We start from the raw sequence: 6,996 nt of genomic DNA on the forward strand, positions 1-6,996 counted from the left end.
AATTTCTTCTTATTTCTAGTCTTAAATTCTGTTACTTCTCTTTAGAACCACTAGGTTATTAGATCAAGAGATTGTTCTAGTTATAGTCATAATGCCAGTTTTCCAGTCTTTCATGATACATTTATAGCTGTTATATAGTAAAATATGGTTTGGTTGATTGACTAAATGAATGTGTAGAAAGATTGAATAACTGTACCCACTTAGACTCTTGATTTCACCAGGAAAAGTCTCTGGTGAATTTTCTTTGGACCTTGGATAGAGTAAAAAAAAATTTAAAACATGTTAATCAGATATGTAAGTATTGCAAAGATGCAGGAGTAGTTAATTTGACAGATGATGAATATAGCTTGAAAAATTATGCCCATAAGGTGAAATCATGGGGTCAAACTGAAATTAAATTTAGCAGGTATAAGTCCTGTGTTTAAATTCAAAACCTCAAATGCACAGCAACAGGATGAGGAAGAGCTGGTTGGGCAGCAGTTCATGTGAAAAATAACTGGGAATTTTGGTTAATCACAGATGTAGCAGTAATTGCCTAGGTAATATGGCTGCTAAAAACGCCATTAGCTATGTTACAAGTTTATCCAGGTCACAAAACTATAGGTTTCAATATGGTTTTGTACTAGTTTGGAAACACATTTTGCATATTGGTTTAAGTGTACACTGACAAAGTTGAGAGCATTTTAAGGAAGGCAGACTAGAGCAAAAATGGTCTGAATTCCATTTATGTAGGAAACTGTTGGGATTTGGGTATTGAGAAATTGTAAAATAATTTAAAACAGTTATTTAAATTTTATGCCATTTAAAATGGAAAAAATATATAATACCACGTTCCCACCTTTCAGAATTAACTACTATTAACATTTACTTTTCTTCTTTCCTTCTTAGAAATAAAACAATAGAGATAAAACCAAGGCCCTTTTCCTCTTTCTCCCTACAAGGAAGTTTATCTTATTTTTATCAAAGTAACCTATGTTCATAGTTTAAAAAATCTGAATAGTTTATATGCATAGAAGAAAGAATAGCAGTTATCCCCTCTCACAGTGGCAACCACAATCAGCTGTCTTAAATATTTGTAATAGTATACTTATAGCAATTACTTTTAAAAGCTATTAAATCTATAAAAAATGTTTAATATGAGGGACATGAGGTGTTGGCACTTTTAAACACATAGATGTCTTCTCCCTTATATTTTTAACATAGTTACATATTTTGTGGGTGAAATCTTTGTTGTTTATATTATACAGATATTGAACCTGGGCTACATACTCTGATGATAATTTTTTCCTTACATGGCTTTTAATTTTCCTTAGACATAATGGCCTTGCTTTTTTCTTTTTCTTTTTGACTGCGCTGGGTCTTCATTGCTTTGTCCAGTTGCAGCGAGCAGGGTCTTCTCTATAGTTGTGAAGCGTGGGCTCCTCATTGCAGGGACTTCTCTGTTTCTGAGCACAGGCTCAGCAGTTGGGGCTCGAGGGCTCTAGAGTGTGGTCTCAGCAGTTGTGGTGCACGAGCTTAGTTGTTTCACAGTATGTAGAATCTTCCTGGACAGGGATCGAGCCCATGTCCCGTGCATTGGCAGGCGGATTCTTATCCACTGCGCCACCAGGGAAGTCCTGCCTTGCTTTTTCCATTTGATTGGTTTTCAAAGTTCTGATCACTGTTATCTCATTCCAAGACTTGTAGAGGACTTCCCTGATAGCTCAGATAGTAAAGCGTCTGCCTACAATGCGGGAGACCTGGGTTCAGTCCCTGGGTTCAGTCCCTGGGTTGGGAACATCTCCTGGAGAAGGAAATGGCAACCCACTCCAGTATTTGTGCCTGAAAAATCCATGGACGGAAGAACCTGGTAGGCTATAGTCCACGGGGTTGCAAAGAGTCGGACACGATTGTGCTGGTAGGCTGAGACTCATAGATAGGATCTAAAACTTGACTCCATTCATTCAAATTCAGTAAATAAGTTTTCAATCTTTTTTCTCCCTTAGAAATCTACCTTGTATATTCCATTTTAAAAATGATATATAGCATTAAATCTTAAGACTATATCACATTGTATTTATCCATTCTCCTTTGATGAACATTTAAATTGTTTTCAGTTTTCCTCTATTTTAAGAAAGATACACATATGGGAATTTTCCTAGGCTACAATGAGAAGTGAAATTGCTAGTTATCTATTGCTGCATAACAAATTACCTCAAAATTTTGCAACTTAAAACAACACATATTTGTTATCTCTGTTTGTGTGAGTCAGGTATCAAGGTGTATCTCTCATAGGCTTTCATCAAGTTGTTAACAGGGGCTTTGATTTCATGTGAGGATTCAACTGGGGGAGGATCACATTCCAGGTTCTACCTCTCATGTGGCATGATTCAGTTGCTCACAGGTTAATTGATTGAGGACCTTAGTTCTTTACTAGCTTGTTGGCTGAAGCATCCTTCAGTTCCTTGCCTTGTGGGAGTCTCCATACAACATGGCAGCTGACTTCAATGACAGTGAAGGAGATGGAAGCCAGAGTCTATAACCTAATCCTGGAAATGACATTCCATCACCTTTGCTGTATTCTGTTCATTAGAAGCAAGTTACCAGATCCAGCCCATAGACTAAGAGTGGGGATTATATGAGGGGATGAATAAAGTTGTATACTGCTTTGAGTCATGGCTGTAGTAGAGTATTTAGCTTGGAAAGAGATGATTAAGGGAACGCATGAGTTTTGTCTTCTAAATTTGAAAGGCTTGCACGCATGCATGCTAATAAGTCTTTTCAGTCATGTCTCACTCTTTCTGAAGCCCACCAGGCTTCTCTGTCCATGGGGATTCTCCAGGCAAGAACATTAGAATGGATTGCAATGTCTTTTTCAGGGGATCTTCTCCACCCAGGATTGAACCTATGTCTCTTATGTCTCTTGCGTTGGCAGGAGGGTTTTTTACCAGTCGCGCCACCTGGGAAGCCCAAAAGGCTTACATAAAGAGGAAATAGTAGATCTGTTTTTGATCAGAGATTAAACCAAGAGCAGTAGATGGAAATTAAAATGTATGGCCTTATAGGATAATGTAATTTCTGTTCTTGAACATATTCTGATAGAAGGTAGGTGACCACTTGTAAAAAGGATTATAAAAAAGTTTCTTGCATTAGGTTAGAAACTTAACTGTATGCTCTCTAAAGATTATTTTTACTCTAAGATTTTGTGATTATAAACAGGTGAGTTTCAAACTGTTAGTGTTTGAGTAGTTTATTAATCAACTCAGGAAGAAGTGTATAGGATTACATGTGTATTTGCATATATGAGGCTTCATTTAGAAGATCTAGGTTAAAAAGTACAGAGGAGAGCTATAAATTTACACTTTTAATTATTGATTAATTATTACTGTTCTTATCCTGTTTTTATATTCTTTTGGCTACCATGAAATGTTTACTGATACAATTCTTATTTTAAAATAATAGCAGTAACTCAGTTTTTTTCTTCTAACAAAAGTCTTTTTATTGTAAAAAATAGAAAATACAAACAAGGAAAAAATTAAGAAGTAAATATCTTATAATCTTCACACCCAAAGATTATACTAGTAATAACTATATTAACACCATGGTATAATGGTATATTGGAGAAGGCAGTGGCACCCCACTCCAGTACTCTTGCCTGGAAAATCCCATGGACAGAGGAGCCTGGTAGGCTGCAGTCCATGGGGTCACTGAGGGTCAGACACGACTAAGCGACTTCACTTTCGTTTTTCACTTTCATGCATTGGAGAAGGAAATGGCAACCTACTCCAGTGTTCTTGCCTGGAGAAGAATCCCAGGGACGGCGGAGCCTGGTGGGCTGCCGTCTATGGGGTCGCACAGAGTTGGACACGACTGAAGTGACTTAGCAGCAGCAGCATGATGGTATATGGGGCTTCCCTGGTGGCTCAACAGTGAAGAATCTGCCTGCAGTGCAGAAGATACAGGAAGCTTGGGTTTGATCCCTGGGTCAGGAAGATCCCCTGGAGGTGGAAATGGCAACCCGCTTCAGTATTCTTGCCTGGAGAATCCCCTGAACAGAGGAGCCTGGCAGGTTACAGTCCATGGGGTTGCAAAGAGTTGGACGTTACTGAAACGACTGAGCTCGCACACATAATGATATATAATCTCTGTGCCCTGTTAATTTTGGGTACACAGATACACACACACTTTCCTTATTTGTGGTACTATGTTCTATAGTATCATTGCAAATGCTGAATTAATGAATACTGAATTACTGCTCCTAGGGGAATTACAGGGTTGGATTCCTCTGAGCTGCTGGTTGCATTTTTGTTAACTAATCAACATGTAACCTTGTTTTATGTGTGTTTTTGTTAAGACACATTATTTAATATATATTATTGATTCATTAACATTGAACTCATGGTAAATAGCATTGTAATTGATGCCTGAATGAACCTTATCTAACAAATGTATTCTCTAGAAGGCACATCACAGCCTTCTTGCACTTAGAAACAGTAGACAGCACTTCTGCACTACACTTGGGAGTCATTTTAAACAGTGAAATCACTGACCAAAAGCACAAAAATGTGAAAAATATTGCACTAAATAAGCCACTAAAAGGACACTGGTTTATAGTTTGAAATCTGAAACCAGAAGGCTGCATATCTCCCCAGCCTTGGACTTCAACTGGTAATGTACACATCAGGCAACTCAAATTTTTCACCATCTGCATTCACATGTCCATGAATGACCGAGAAAATGTTGCAGGTCTTGATTTTGAGGTTACAGATGAATTTTAGTGAGTAGGAAAATTTACCTATGAGGAATCCATGTAATAAGGATTGACTCTGTGTGTGTGTGGTAGCTTTTGTTTTCCATTTTGCTTAGTTTTATAAAACTGAACAGTTTTGAAAATACTGTTATAACCTGCCCTTTTCACCTTACCTTCTAACCATTTGTTCATCCAGCAAGTTATTTATGTGTGCCCACTATGTGTCTACATGGTGTACTAGACTCTGAAGATTTGTTGTTGTTCGGTCACCAAGTTGTGTCCGACTCTTTGTGACCCCGTGGACTGCAGTATTACAGGCTTCCCTGTCCCTCACCATCTCCTGGAGTCTGCCCACGTTCATATCCGTTGAATTAGTGATGCCATCCAACCCTCTCATCCTCTCTTGCCCTCTTCTCCTTCTACCTTCAGTCTTTCCCAGTATCAGGGTCTTTTTCCAGTGAATCAGCTGTTCATAACAGGTGGCCAAAGTATTGGAGGTTTGGCTTCAGCATCAGTCCTTCTAGTGAGTATTCAGGGTTGATTTCCTTTAAGACTGACTTGTTTGATCTTGCTGTTCAAGGGACTCTCTGAAGATACAGTAGCAAGTAAGATAAACAAAGTCCCTGCCTTTTGGAGCTTGTGTTCTAATGGGAAAGGCAGATAATGAGAAATGCCTGGTAGTGATAAATGCAATTAAAAAAAATAAAGCAGGGTAAGGAGATAGGTGTTTGATAATTTTATTTCATTATTTTAATTTAATACACTTTTTTAAAGTAAATACTGATTTTATTGGTAGTTGGCAATTTTAATTAATTTTACTGAAGTATAGTTCAATAAATTGGTTTACAATGTTGTGTTTCTGGTGTACAGCAAAGTAATTCAGTTATATATATATATCATTTATACATATGAAGTATATAGTTATATACAAGTATAAATGTAATAACTATATTTAAATATATATAATATAATTATTAACATTTTAAAATTGTATTTATTTTTGTCTGTGCTGGGTCTTGGTTGCCACATGTGGGCTTTTTTCTGGTTGCAGTGAGTGGAGGCTAGTCTCTCGTGGTGCACTGAGTTCTCTTGTTGCAGAACACAGACTCTAGGGCGTGCAGGCTTCAATTGTTGCAGTGCACAGGCTCCAGAGTTTGGGCTCAGTAGTTGTGGCCTACGGGCTCAGCTGTGGGGGTCTTTCTAGACCAGGGATCGAACCCACTGAATTAGCAGGTGAATGCTTATCATCACTGAACCACCAGGGAAGCCCGAGGAGGGTACCATGTAAATAGAGACCTAATTGAAGCAAAGTAGTGGCCTATGCAAAGAGCTGGGGAATGGGCATTCAATGGAGAGAGATTCGCGGTGGAAAAGCCTTGAGGTGGGAACTAGCAGGTCATTTTCTGAAAAATGATGGGGCGGGCAGAGAGCAGTAAAGATGAAATTGTTGAGAGAAGTAGGGACTAAATCATGAGGGATTTAAGATTAAGGATCCATGGGCTTCCCTGGTGGTCCAGTGGCTAAGAGTCCCTTGAAATGCAGGGAATGCTGATTGGATCTCTAATTGGGGATCTAAGATCCTACTTGCTGAGGAGCAACTAAGCCCACATGCCGCCACTGCAGAGTCTTCCTCAGACCATAACAAAAGATCCCACATGCTGCAACTAAGACTGGAAGCAGCCAAATAAGTAAGTAAGTAAATAAGATTAGAAATCTAGATTTCATTCAGAGCGTAATGGGAACTCACTGGAGTGTTTTATGTGGAATAATGATATTGATTTTTAAAAAAAGATTATTCTGGTTGCTGTGTGAAGAAGTGATTGTCATGGAAGCAAGGACAGCACATACTGGCTATTGCAGTGTTCTGTGCAGTAAACATAGGTGACTTTGTCTAGGATGGTAGCAGTGTAGGTGGTAAGAAGGGATACATTTTGAGAGTAACATCAATAAGATTTGCTGATGGACTGGTGAGGTGTCAGGAAAGAAAGGAGTCAAGCATGACTCTAGTTTTGCCCTAAAGAAGTGAGTGAATGGTAGAGCTTTTTACTATGATAGGGAAGACTGTGGAGGAGCTGATTGGGGTAAATATGGTAAGAATCAAGATTTTTTCCTTTGGGGTGTGTTAGGTTTGAAATACCTAGTAGACAGACATCCAGGGGGTAATGTTCAGTAGGAAGTTGAATATACAAGTGTGGACCTCAGGGGAAGAGATTGGAGCTGGAGATAAAAAGAATGGTGATTATATCTCCATTTCAATAAATATTTAT

This window comes from Capricornis sumatraensis, chromosome 10 (assembly GCF_032405125.1).
Source record: "Capricornis sumatraensis isolate serow.1 chromosome 10, serow.2, whole genome shotgun sequence".
Taxonomy (NCBI): domain Eukaryota; kingdom Metazoa; phylum Chordata; class Mammalia; order Artiodactyla; family Bovidae; genus Capricornis; species Capricornis sumatraensis.